This window comes from Zophobas morio, unplaced genomic scaffold, assembly GCF_036711695.1.
Source record: "Zophobas morio isolate AGI-343-1 ecotype UQ-CSIRO unplaced genomic scaffold, CSIRO_AGI_Zmor_V1 ptg000027l, whole genome shotgun sequence".
Taxonomy (NCBI): Eukaryota; Metazoa; Arthropoda; class Insecta; order Coleoptera; family Tenebrionidae; genus Zophobas; species Zophobas morio.
Genome location: NW_026972132.1, coordinates 907,078 through 921,344, shown reverse-complemented (window position 1 = coordinate 921,344; position 14,267 = coordinate 907,078).

The following is a 14,267-nucleotide window of genomic DNA, read 5'->3' as shown; positions in this document are numbered from 1 at the left end:
TCATATTCTCTTGTATTGTTTTCGGATTCTTTCACCTTCCTCTGGATTCTCTCGTTTTTTTTCAGATTCTTCCAGATTCTCTCCGTATTTGGCTGAATTCTCTTTGTTTCTCCCGGAGTTTGGTAAATTCTCTTAAATTCCCTCGTTTTTTTTTTAATTCTTGGCGCATTCTATCGGATTCTTTAGAATTATTTTTGGATTCTCTTTTATGGATAATTTCCTTTTCGGGTTCTTTGTAATTTTCCCTCATTTTTGCGGATTCTGTCGGATTTTCATGTATTCTCCCGGTTTTTAGTTATTTTGGTGTACTTAGAATTCCCATCGTATTATTTCGTATTTTCTCGAATTTCTCTTTGGAAATTCCCGAACGTAAACGAAGGAAGTATTGTAATCGAATCCGTCAGCCGACCCTGTGCTTTTACGTTTTCTCGACCTTTCATGACCCCTAGAATACGAAACGTCAAAAAAAATTGAAAACTATAAAACAACATTTTGCAACTTAATTTTGAATCTGCAAAACCGAATGCTTTGAAATAATAAGCTTAATAAATTTTTATTCAAAATATATTTTCTTATCCCCTCCAAAAATTGATGACGTCAGCTCAAAATTTTGCCGAATAAATCCTAGCTAAAATGTGCAAAATATGATCAATATGTACTTGTAATTTATCATTCATATTTTTTAGATTTGCTTATACAGAGTGACTCATACAAAATAATAAATCAGTCAGTTTATTTTATTGAATAAATCAAGAATTGCAAAACTGAATACTTTAAAATCTTGCAAACGTTTTAAAGTTATTTAATTTGAAAAAACGAATAAAAAAGAAGAAATTAGGAATAGTAAATACAAAAAGAATTTCCCAAAATCGAAGAAATTTCAAATAATTTCTAAATAGCAAGTTGAATCTGTTCTTAAAAGTAAAGACAAGAACTAGAAATACAAACATTAGAAGTGCAATTATATAACAACAAATGCTCATCTGTGCAATATAGTTCTATTTATTGAAAATGAATAAATCTGATTTAGAAAATTCTAAACGATAAGCGAAATTTGCATACAAATTAACTAATTTCATAGCTAAGAGCAAACCATATCTTAAAAATAAACAAAGACTAAAAGTATAAACTATAGAGAAGAAAAACCGAGGAGAAAAGCGTGAAGAAAGCGGAAATCGAAGAATATTAAATACAAAAAAAATCGAAGCAACGTCCGGGAATTACAATACTGAAGAAGAATTCAGGACCATGTTGTATAAAAATTTTTCTAAAAAAAAAACACGGTTGTCGCGAAAAAGGAAAATAAGAATTATTGAGTATTCGGAAATTTTAAATTTTAATGAAAACTAATTTTAAATAATATCTAAATAACAAGTCGCTGCTTTTTGAACAAAATTTATTGAACGACCAAACGTCAAAATTTTTATAGCACAACAAATGTTCAACTGTGGCAGCTGTGTCCACTCACCATAGAAAAGCGAGATTTGACGAGAAATTGAAAAATGTTAAACGAATCTGTTCTTAAAAGTAGCTACAAGTGGCAGAAAATCAATCCCTAAAATTACAGTTATATACCTAGCAACAAATGCTCAACTGTCCAGCATAGTTCGATTTACCGCAAATATACAAAACGGATTTAGAAAATTTTAACAGATTAGCGAAATTTCGATACAAATATCCAAATTATCGATTTACACCAAATAGTATTAAAAAGCAAAACTAGAGGCTACAGAGAAGAAAAACTAAGGTGAAAAAAGGAAGAAAAAACAAGAAATTAGGAATATTAATTAGAAAAATAATTTTCCAAAATTGAAGATGTGGCGAAAAGAAAAACAAATATTAACTAGCTAAGAATGGTAATTGTAACAAATTTAAAATAATTTCTAAATAACAAGTTGCTTCTGTTCTTAAAAGTAAAGACAAGAACTAGAAATTCAAACATTAGAAGTGCAATTATATAACAACAAATGCTCATCTGTGCAATATAGTTCTATTTACTGAAAATAATATAACTGATTTAGAAAATTCTAAACGATAAGCGAATTTTGCATACAAATTAACTAATTTCATGGCTAAAAGCAAACATCTTAAAAATAACCAAAAACCAAAAGTATAAACTATAGAGAAGAAAAACCGAGGAGAAAAGCGTAAAGAAAGCGGAAAACGAAGAATATTAAATACAAAAAAAAATCGAAGCAACGTCTGGGAATTACAATACTGAAGAAGAATTCAGGACCATGTTGTATAAAAATTTTTCTAAAAAAAAAAACACGGTTGTCGCGAAAAAGGAAAATATGAATTATTGAGTATTCGGAAATTTTAAATTTTAATGAAAACAAATTTTAAATAATTTCTAAATAAGAAGTCGCTGCTTTTTGAATAAGATTTATTGAACGACCAAACGTCAAAATTTTTATATCACAACAAATGTTCAACTGTGGCAGCTGTGTCCACTCACCATAGAAAAGCGAGATTTGACGAGAAATTGAAAAATGTTAAACGAATCTGTTCTTAAAAGTCGCTACAACTTGCAGAAAATCAATCCCTAAAATTACAGTTATATACCTAGCAACAAATGCTCAACTGTCCAGCATAGTTCGATTTACCGCAATATACAAAACGGATTTAGAAAATTTTAACAGATAAGCGAAATTTCGATACAAATATCCAAATTATTGATTTACACCAAATAGTATTAAAAAGCAAAACTAGAAGCTACATAGAAGAAAAACTAAGGTGAAAAAGGAAGAAAAAACAAGAAATTAGGGATATTAAATAGAAAAATAGTTTTCCAAAATTGAAGATGTGGCGAAAAGAAAAACAAATATTAACTAGCTAAAAATGTTAATTGTAACAAATTTAAAATAATTTCTAAATAACAAGTTGCTTCTGTTTTTAAAAGTAAAGACAAGAACTGGAGAATCAAACTTTAGAAGTGCAATTATATAACAACAAATCCTCATCTGTGCAATATAGTCCTATTTGTTGAAAATGAATAAAACTGATTTAGAAAATTCTAAACGATAAGCGAATTTTGCATACAAATTAACTAATTTCATGGCTAAAAGCAAACATCTTAAAAATAAACAAAAACCAAAAGTATAAACTATAGAGAAGGAAAACCGAGGAGAAAAGCGTAAAGAAAGCGGAAAACGAAGAATATTAAATACAAAAAAAAATCGAAGCAACGTCTGGGAATTACAATACTGAAGAAGAATTCAGGACCATGTTGTATAAAAATTTTTCTAAAAAAAAAAAAACACGGTTGTCGCGAAAAAGGAAAATATGAATTATTGAGTATTCGGAAATTTTAAATTTTAATGAAAACAAATTTTAAATAATTTCTAAATAACAAGTCGCTGCTTTTTGAACAAGATTTATTGAACGACCAAACATCAAAATTTTTATAACACAACAAATGTTCAACTGTGGCAGCTGTGTCCACTCACCATAGAAAAGCGAGATTTCACGAGAAATTGAAAAATGTTAAACGAATCTGTTCTTAAAAGTAGCTACAACTGGCAGAAAATCAATCCCTAAAATTACAGTTATATACCTAGCAACAAATGCTCAACTGTCCAGCATAAGTCGATTTATCGCAAATAAACAAAACCGATTTGGAAGATATTAACAGATAAGCAAAATTTCGACACAAATTACCCAAATTAATGTTTGTTAGCAAATAAAATTTACAAAATTAATTAAAAAACCGAAACTAGAAACTTATAGAAAAAAGAAAAAATTAAGAATATTAAATACAAAAATAATAATTTCTCAAAATCGTAAATGTGGCGAAAAGAAAAACGTACTAAGCAATAAATGGCTGAAAGCAAGAACTATTTCAAAAAATAAATAAAACTTAGAAGTAAACCTATAAAGAAGTCCAATTATAGGAAAAAATATAGACAATTAAATACAAACAACTCAAAAATAATAAATAAAAATGAATAAAATCTGTTTACATAGCTGTTTAAAATTTGCAGTGACCACTGGACTTTAATAATAATTGATAATTTTTTAACACAATAAATGTCCAAGTGTACACCTCTGACTCCTATTATTTTTCCCCCAAACCACCACCTCCACCTTGACAAGAACACCCTCAAACTAAAAAGCTAATTTCGTTGTCGTATGCACATGCACACAAAGCGCACCCGAACAAAAGAACCAAAACCCCGCTTGCTCTAATTAAAAAAAAATGTTTTAACTCGTTTAAAGACCTCCGTGCTGTAACAAAATTCCGCGGAATCCAAAAAGCACACAAAAACAATAAACATACTTGCTAATCCTCCCACATTTCCATTTCTTCCCATTCACACACTCCCGAAATCACCTGCGGCTCCCGGTTCTTTAATTGAACCAAAGCCGGCATGAACTTTATGAAAAAACACAAAACCAAACATCCTCTCTGTAGCGCTGAAGACAAGCCGTGACGCCGCCGGCACGAAACGTTCAAATAGAGAAAACGCAACAAAAACCGTTCGAAAAGCACAATAATATAAAACCAAACAAATGCGAAAGGAACAGAGGTAATAATATATCTAACCGGCCTAATCTGATGTTCGAAAACGATACGGTTTTGCCCAACAGAAGAGGAAAAATAATAGAGAGCGTAGTACATGTAGGCAGAACAAACCATCTGCCTCATTTCTTTCGTTTCTTTATGTATTTACAATGGGATCGCGATCTTATTATGTAATTTTTAAGTGGGGTTAGTATCTCTTGCTGGAGGAAATTCGTGGATGTGCTGGGCTTGATGGGGCTGTTTAGTTTAGTCGAGAAACGACGGGCCGGAGTTTGTGGGTCAAAATTGATAAATCGTAATGGTAGTGAAACTTAAGCGGGAGTGAGGGTGCAGAAAAAATGTAAGTTTAACTAAAAAAATCGTTATCAGTCACATTGCTAACATTAAACTGATCATTTATATATCTCTCGACGGATGAAGCGACTTTTATGCTTGAAACAAATTCTATTTAAGTCTTTAGTTTTTCGTTTGAAAAAAAAGTTACACAGGTATATAGTATCGGAAAGTATCTACTTTGCTTTTAAGGTTTTATTAAATCTTTAATGGAATATTTTTCTATAATATAAAGAGACATTTTTGTGTTCGGATAAATTGACAATATAAGCTGTTACATTTACCTGATTATTTTGATAAAGACGAAATGGTTGACTATTAATATCACTACGCTAAAACGCGCTTTCTCCTCGGTTTTACTACGAAGATTTTCCAGGTAATTTCATTAATTAAACTATAATGGCGTTGTTTTCCGAAAGCTATAAACACACGTACGGGCTGAAACTTGAACAAAATTGTACTCCAACTGCTAAAAACAATATGTTGTTCACGTAACAAATCCTGGAGTTTGGAAGTATTTTTTCTAGATTAAACCGATTTCCAAAGTTCGGAATTATATTATAATTAAATACATTATAGATATTTTAATCGAGTCCATCGGGCGACTTGCTACATTCATGTTTGTAGACGTTTCATGACCCCTAGAATACGAAAACATAGGTCGCTTGTTTCCGTCGTTTGTATCAATTTTGAAAACTCCAACCAAAATACAGATGTCTGATGAAAATCATACAATTTTGCCGAATAAATAATCTAAAAATAATGAAAATCTGAAAGCTCTAAAGATTATAGAAATTCTAGTGATTCTAGATTCTAGAGATCCTAAAGATCCCAAAGTTTCCAGTGGTTTGAAAGATTCAAAAAATTTAAGAGCTTTCACGGATTACATACACTAGAAATTGCGACTCTTGAGATACCTATATAAATTTTAGAAAATCAGAAAAAATGGGAAAAATGTGGTGGATCTAGAAATTTTAAAAATATTGGAAACGGTTGAATTTCAAAATTCTGACATAACTGGAGCCTGATAATTTTAGAAATTTTAGAAAATGTGGAAATTCAGGCCATTTTGTGTATTTTGAAAATTACGAGCATTTCCAAAAATTAAAAGAAAATAAAAAATATCAAATCTCAAAATTTCAAAAGTTTACAAAATCTTTAGATTTTAGATATTTCAAAAATTCCAAAGTTTCCAAATGTTTGAAATATTTAAAAAATTCCAAAGACTACGTGTTCTAAAATCTTAAAATTTATATACACTAGAACCTTCTATCCTATGTAGAATATTAATGTCAAATTACATCACTAATGAAAATGGAAAATATGAGAAATTTAACATAAATCCCTGAGGTGAGCCATCTACTTATTTAACGTTTGGTAAACTTTAACTGAAGTTCCAGAAACTAAATGTTGGGATATTTTTCAAATCTCGACTGCGCCTCGGACAATATTTTTAGAAATTTTGGACATTTTAAAATTGTTAAAAATTTTGGAACTTTTAATTACCTAGAATCCTTAGTCTTCAGAATCTTTACAGTCTTTTCAGTCTTTATATTTTTTTGAAAATTTTAGATCATTAGGCTTTCTAAAACGTTGACAATTTCTACCTCCGGGATTTTTTTAATTTTTAAGATTTTTTTAATTTTTCTTGTATTTAGAAGTGGAATCTCGCTAAATTTTTTAATTTATGGGGTTTTCAAGGTCTTTAGAATACCTGTAGTTATTAGAAACTTTGAAATTTTTTAGAGTTTTGAAACCCTTTAATCTTTCGAACTTTTCCAATCTTTATTATCTTTAGAATTTTTAGTACCTAGAAAACCATTAGAATTTTTAAAACTTTACGGACCTTTAGAAATTTTAGTATTTTTACACTTAAGAGTCTTTAGAATTTTTACAGTTTTTACAGTCCCCATAGTACTCAAAGTTGTTAGCATATTTCGAATTTTTGGAAATTTTAGACATTTTAGAATCATCAGGAGTTCAGGAATCTTTAGAATTTCTACAGTCTCTGGAATCTTTTGACCATTTTCAGTGTTTACAGTTTCTACAGTTCCAAATGTGCTTAAAGTTCTTAGTATTTTTCTAGTCTTTCGAATTTTTGAAAATTTTGGACATTTTAAGATCATCAGGATTTCTAGAATCTTTAAAATTTCTAGAATCCTCAGATCTTTAGGCTGTCTAGAATTTCTGGAATCTGTAGTATCTTCAGGATCTTTAACAATTTTATTTCTTGTATGTATGTATGTTTAGAATCTTTAGAATATCTGGAAATTTTAGAATCTTTGGTATGTTTGAACGCTTTGAAATCTGGCGAATCTTTCGAAATTTTCGAAATTTTGTTATATTTAAAATCCATAGAATGTCTAGTATGTTTAGAACTTTTAAATTTCTAGTATCCCTACGGTCTAGAAATTGGATCGGCTAGAGGATTTCTAGAATTTTTAAGACTTTTCTGATCTTTGGCAATTTTATCACTTTTACAATTTTAATAATCGCTAGACACTTTGAAACGTTTAGAATTTTTAGAATCTTTAGAACCTCTACAGCTTTTAGAGTTCTCATGATCTTTAATAACATTTCAGGATCACGTAGAGTTTTCAGAAATCGTTAGAATTTCTACAGTCTCTGGAGCGTGTGGAATCTTTGAAGAATTTGTAGAAATTTCGCAATATTTAAAATTTTTGGAATTTTTAGAAATTTTAGAACTTTCGCTTATTTAAAATTCCAAGAGTCTTTAGAATATTTACAGTCTTTACAGACTTTACAGTTTCTACATTCCTCAGAGTGCCTATGTTCTTAAAATTGTTTGAGTCCATCGAATCTTTGGAAATTTTGGACATTTTAGAATCCCAAGAATTTCAGAAATCTTTAGAATTTCTACAGTCTCTGGAATGTGTGGAATCCCTCTAGAATTTGTAGAATTTTTGCAATATTTGAAACTTCTAGAATTTGTAGAAGGGGCCTACTGCTTCTGCATAAAAAACTCTGGTGGAAAAAGTTAAACTTAGCCCCGCCCACCCACCCGTTCTTTAATTTTTTTTCTGAAATAAGAAATAAACCTTATAACAAATAATACAACAAAAAAGTTACGATTGGCGCTTTTTACAGCCTAATTTCTGTCAGTTACTTACCACTCCCACTCTGCAGAAGAACATATAATAAACTCCACCCACCCAACCGCCTCCATTTCGGTGATTAATTTTATGTATAAAAAAAAACTACCCCAATTGAAGAAAACAAGAACAGGAAACTTAAAACATGTTTAAAATATTTAGTAAATTTTTGTAGAAAAATATGGATTTTGCAATTAAGCTCCGCCCCTCTATGTGACAACGAATAAAAAATTCATCACAATTGAGACATGGGCGGGTGGGTGGGGTTTAATTATTAGCTTCCTTTTCTAAGTTTAAATTTACCATTTGATATTTTAAGAATTTTTATTGTTGAAAGAAGTCTATATATATGTACTAAGAAAATCATAGATTTCGATGATTCAAAGGGTGTCAAAACTCCAAGGATTCTATTAATACTAAATTGATATTAGCTTCTCATGGACACCAATAAATAATTTTTTAAATTACACCTGAACGTGCTCGCTGTGCTCGCATTTTAATCTGTTTTTTTTTTTCAACTTTATATCCAGGAAAAAGACTCAGTAAATTAATAAACACGCACCGTTAGAATACGAGCGCAGCGAGCACGTTTGGATTGCGCAAATCTTCCAAATTTTAACAGATAATCACAAATACTTTTGGACAATACAAATTTTATTAGTAATTTAGCTTCCCAAGGAAACTGACGAGTAATTTTTAATAACACCTGAACGTGCTCGCTGCGCTCGCATTTTTATCGTTCTTTTTTAAGATAATTCAGTTTCATAAGACCGTTTACAAATGACCTTCAGTGCTATCAAATTGAAGAGTTTAGCCCCTTTAACTGGTGGACAACTGGAAGAAAAATTATCAAACGTTTCTTCAGTGAATTTTGACTAAAATTTGGCATACAACTTTTGAACAATAAAAAAAATATATATAAGCCCGCCCACCCGCCCTGTCGCGTTTGTGATGATTTTTTTTATTCGCCGTGAACCAAGGGGGCGGAGCTAAATTGCTGAATACTTATTTCGTTACAAGAAATTAAAAACATGTTTTTATCGCATTGTTCAAAGAATACTATTTATGTTAAGAAAAACAGACAAAATATTAACCCCGCCCACCCACCCCATCTCAATTGTGATGATTTGTTGTATTCTTAGAAACTTAAAACACGTTTTTTTAAAATGGTAAATTTTGTAGGGAAATATGGATTTTGCAATTAGACTCCGCCCCTAGGTTTGGCAACGGATGAAAACTTCATTACTACATATTTAGATCAAGGCAGGTATGGGTGGGACTTAATCTTTGGCTTGAATTTTTTTTTTAATATACATAGTATTCTTTGAACACGATACTCAAAAACACGTTTTTAATTTTCCGTATAGAAATAAGGATTTTGCACTTAAACTCCGCCCTCTTGGCTCACGACGAATAAAGAAAATCATCACAATTGAGATAGGGCGGGTGGGTGGGGCTTAATTATTAGCTTCCTTTTCTTAATGTATACCTATTTTCAACAACACGATATTTAAAACATAATTCTAAGTTCAAATTTACCATTTGATATTTTAAGTATTTTATAATTTTAAAGAAAACAAAAATATTAAAGACCTAAAAATCGTTTAGATCGGAAAAATGTTTTCTTCAATTTTTATCAATCCTGAAAGCACTGAAGGCCTTGAACACCTTAAATAACAAAATAAATCTTGGAGATTTCCAGAGATTCCAAAAATTCCAAAGATTTAAACTCTCGAGATATATAAATTTTAGAAAATCAGAAAAAATTTAGAAAGAGCGGGAAAAATGTGGTGGACCTAGAAATTTTGAAAATATTAGAAACGGTTGAATTTCAAAATTCTGATATAACTAGAGCCTGATAACTTTAGAAATTTTGGAAAATGTGGAAATTCAGGTCATTTTGTGTACTTTGGAAAATCTGAAAAATTGGGCTAATCTTGAAAATCTGAACATTCTAGAAATTTTGAAAATTTTGCAAATTACGAGGATTTCAAAAAATTAAAAGAAAATAAAAAATATTAAATCTCAAAATTTCAAAATTTCAAAAGTTTACAAAATCTTAAGATTTTAGATATTCTAAAAATCTTAAAATTTCCATACACTAGAACCTTCCATCCTATGTAGAATATTAATATCAAATTACATCACTAATGAAAATGGAAAATATGAGAAATTTAACATAAATCCCTGAGGTACCCCATCTACTTATTTAACGTTTGGTAAACTTTAACTGAAGTTCCAGAAACTAAATGTTGGGATATTTTTCAAATCTCGACTGCGCCTCGGACAATATTTTTTCTTTGGGTGACTCATGACAATATGAAATATAGCGAATCTAAAATAAATTCTTGAGATTCGCTATTTATTTAACATTTTAGCAAAGATCTCGGAAAAATAATTTCTATCCTACGTGAAATAATAATCAAGCTCTAAATTTGGATAAGACTACGGATCTTAGGAATTTTAACATCTTTACAATTTTAAAAATCTCTGATATCTGTGGAGTCCCTCTAGAACTTGTAGAATTTCTGGAATGGTAGAAACCTTTACAATGTTTGAAATTTTGGAACTTTTGATTATGTAGAATCTTTAGTTTTAGAATTTTCACAGCCTTTAGAATCTTTACAATTTTTACAGTTTTACAGTCCTTAAAGTACTAATAGTCTTCAGAGTGCTCAGAGTTCTTACGATTTTTCGAGTCTTTTGAATCTTCTGCAAGCTCTGGAATTAGTGGAATCCCTCTAGAATTTGTAGAATTTTTGGGGTACATATTTGAAATCTTTAGGATTTTTAGAAATTTTGGAATTTTCGATTATCTGCAATCCTTAGTCTTTATACTCTTTACCGTTTTCACAGTCCTCAGAGTGCTTACGTTTTTAGGATTTTTCGAGTCTTTCGAATCTTTACAAATTTTGGAACTTTTAATTACCTAGAATCCTTAGTCTTTAGAATCTTTACAGTCTTTTCAGTCTTTATATTTTTTTGAAAATTTTAGATCATTAAGGTTTCTAAAACGTTGACAATTTCTATCTCCGGGATTTTTAAGATTTTAAAGATTTTTTTAATTTTTCTTGTATTAGAGTTTTGAAACCCTTTAATCGTTCGAACTTTTCCAATCTTTATTATCTCTAGAATTTTTGGTATACCTAGAAAACCATTAGAATTTTTAAAACTTTACGGACCTTTAGAAATTTTAGTATTTTTACACTTAAGAGTCTTTAGAATTTTTATAGTTTTTACAGTCCCCATAGTACTCAGAGTTCTCAGACTCCTCAAAGTTGTTAGAATATTTCGAATCTTTGGAAATTTTAGACATTTTAGAATCATCTGGAGTTCAGGAATCTTTAGAATTTCTAGAGTCTCTGGAATCTTTTGACCCTTTTCAGTGTTTACAGTTTCTACAGTTCCAAATGCGCTTAAAGTTCTTAGTATTTTTCTAGTCTTTCGAATTTTTGAAAATTTTTGACATTTTAAGTTCACCAGGATTTCTAGAATCTTTAAAATTTCTAGAATCCTCAGATCTTTAGGCTGTCTAGAATTTCTGGAATCTGTAGTATCTTCAGGATCTTTAACAATTTTAATCTTTCTTGTATGTATGTATGTTTAGAATCTTTAGAATATCTGGAAATTTTAGAATCTTTGGTATGTTTGAACGCTTTGAAACTGGCGAATCTTTCGAAATTTTCGAAATTTTGTTATATTTAAAATCCATAGAATGTCTAGTATGTTTAGAACTTTTAAATTTCTAGTATCCCTACGGTCTAGAAATTGGATCGGCTAGAGGATTTCTAGAATTTTTAAGACTTTTCTGATCTTTGGCGATTTTATCACCTTTACAATTTTAATAATCGCTAGACACTTTGAAACGTTTAGAATTTTTAGAATCTTTAGAACCTCTACAGCTTTTAGAGCTCTCGTGGTCTTTAATAACATTTCATGATCACGTAGAGTTTTCAGAAATCTTTAGAATTTCTACAGTCTCTGGAGCGTGTGGAATCCCTGAAGAATTTGTAAAAATTTCGCAATATTAAAAATTTTTGGAATTTTTAGAAATTTTAGAACTTCTGCTTATTTAAAATTCCAAGAGTCTTTAGAATACTTACAGTCTTTACAGACTTTACAGTTTCTACATTCCTCAGAGTGCCTATGTTCTTAAAATTTTTTGAGTCCTTCGAATCTTTGGAAATTTTGGACATTTTAGAATCCCAAGAATTTCAGAAATCTTTAGAATTTCTACAGTCTCTGGAATGTGTGGAATGGTTCTAGAATTTGTAGAATTTTTGCAATATTTGAAACTTCTAGAATTTTTAGAAGGGGCCTACTACTTCTGTATAAAAAACTCTGTTGGAAAAAGTTAAACTTAGCACCGCCCGCCCACCCACCCGTTCTTTAATTTGTTTCTTCTGAAATAAGAAATAAATCTTATAACAAATAGTACAACAAAACAGTTACGATTGGCGCTTTTTTACAGCCTAATTTCTGTCAGTTACTTACCACTCCCACTCTGCAGAGGAACATATAATAAACTCCACCCACCCATCTGCCTCCATTTCGGTGATTAATTTTATGTATAAAAAAAACTACCCCAATTGAAGAAAACAAGAACAGGAAACTTAAAACATGTTTAAAATATTTAGTAAATTTTTGTAGAAAAATAGGGATTTTGCAATTAAGCTCCGCCCCTCTATGTGGCAATGAATAAAAAATTCATCACAATTGAGACATGGGCGGGTGGGTGGGGTTTAATTATTAGCTTCCTTTTCTAAGTTTAAATTTACCATTTGATATTTTAAGTAATTTTATTTTTGAAAGAAGTCTATATATTTGTACTAAGAAAATCATAGATTTCGAGGATTCAAAGGGTGTCAAAACTCTAAGGATTCTATTAATACTAAATTGATTAATTACACCTGAACGTGCTCGCTGTGCTCGCATTTTAATCTGTTTTTTTTTTTCAACTTTATATCCTCCTAGAAGGGAGCAGGAAAAAGTCTCAGTAAATTAATAAACCTAAAAAACACGCACCGTTAGAATACGAGCGCAGCGAGCACGTTTGGATTGCGCAAATCTCCCAAATTTTAACAGATAATCACGTATATTTTTAGACAATACAAATTTCCCCAGGAAAACTGACGAGTAATTTTTAATAACACCTGAACGTGCTCGCTGCGCTCGCATTTTTATCGTTCTTTTTTAAGATAATGCAGTTTAACAAGACCGTTTACAAATGACCTTCAGTGCTATCAGATTGAAGAGTTTAGCCCCTTTAACTGGTAGACAACTGGAAAAAAATTATCAAACGTTTCTTCAGTGAATTTTGACTAAAATTTGGCATACAAATTTTGAACATTAAAAAATATATATAAGCCCGCCCACCCGCCCTGTCGCGTTTGTGATGATTTTTTTTATTGGCCGTGAACCAAGGGGGCGGAGCTAAATTGCTGAATACTTATTGCGTTACAAGAAATTAAAAACATGTTTTGAGTATCCCATTGTTCAAAGAATACTATTTATGTTAAGAAAAACAGACAAAATATTAACCCCGCCCACCCACCCCATCTTAATTGTGATGATTTGTTGTATTCTTAGAAACTTAAAACACGTTTTTTTAAAATGGTAAATTTTGTAGGGAAATATGGATTTTGCAATTAGACTCCGCCCCTAGGTCTGGCAACGAATGAAAATTTCATTACTACATATTTAGATCAGGGCAGGTATGGGTGGGACTTAATCTTTGGCTTGAATTTTTTTTTTAATATACATAGTATTCTTTGAACACGATACTCAAAAACACGTTTCTAATTTTCCGTATAGAAATAAGGATTTTGCAGTTAAACTCCGCCCTCTTGGCTCACGACGAATAAAGAAAATCATCACAATTGAGATAGGGCGGGTGGGTGGGGCTTAATTATTAGCTTCCTTTTCGTAATGTATACCTATTTTCAACAACACGATATTTAAAACATAATTCTAATTTCAAATTTACCATTTGATATTTTAAGTATTTTATTATTTTAAAGAAAACAAAAATCTTAAAGACCTAAAAATCGTTAAGATCGGAAAAATGTTTTCTTCAATTTTTGTCAATCTTGAAAGCACTGAAGGCCTTAAACACCCTAAATACGTAACAAAATAAATCTTGGAGATTTCCAGAGATTCCAAAAATTCCAAAGATTTAAACTCTCGAGATATATAAATTTTAGAAAATCAGAAAAAATTTAGAAAGAGCGGAAAAAATGTGGTTGAATTTCAAAATTCTGACACAACTGGAGCCTGATAACTTTAGAAATTTTGGA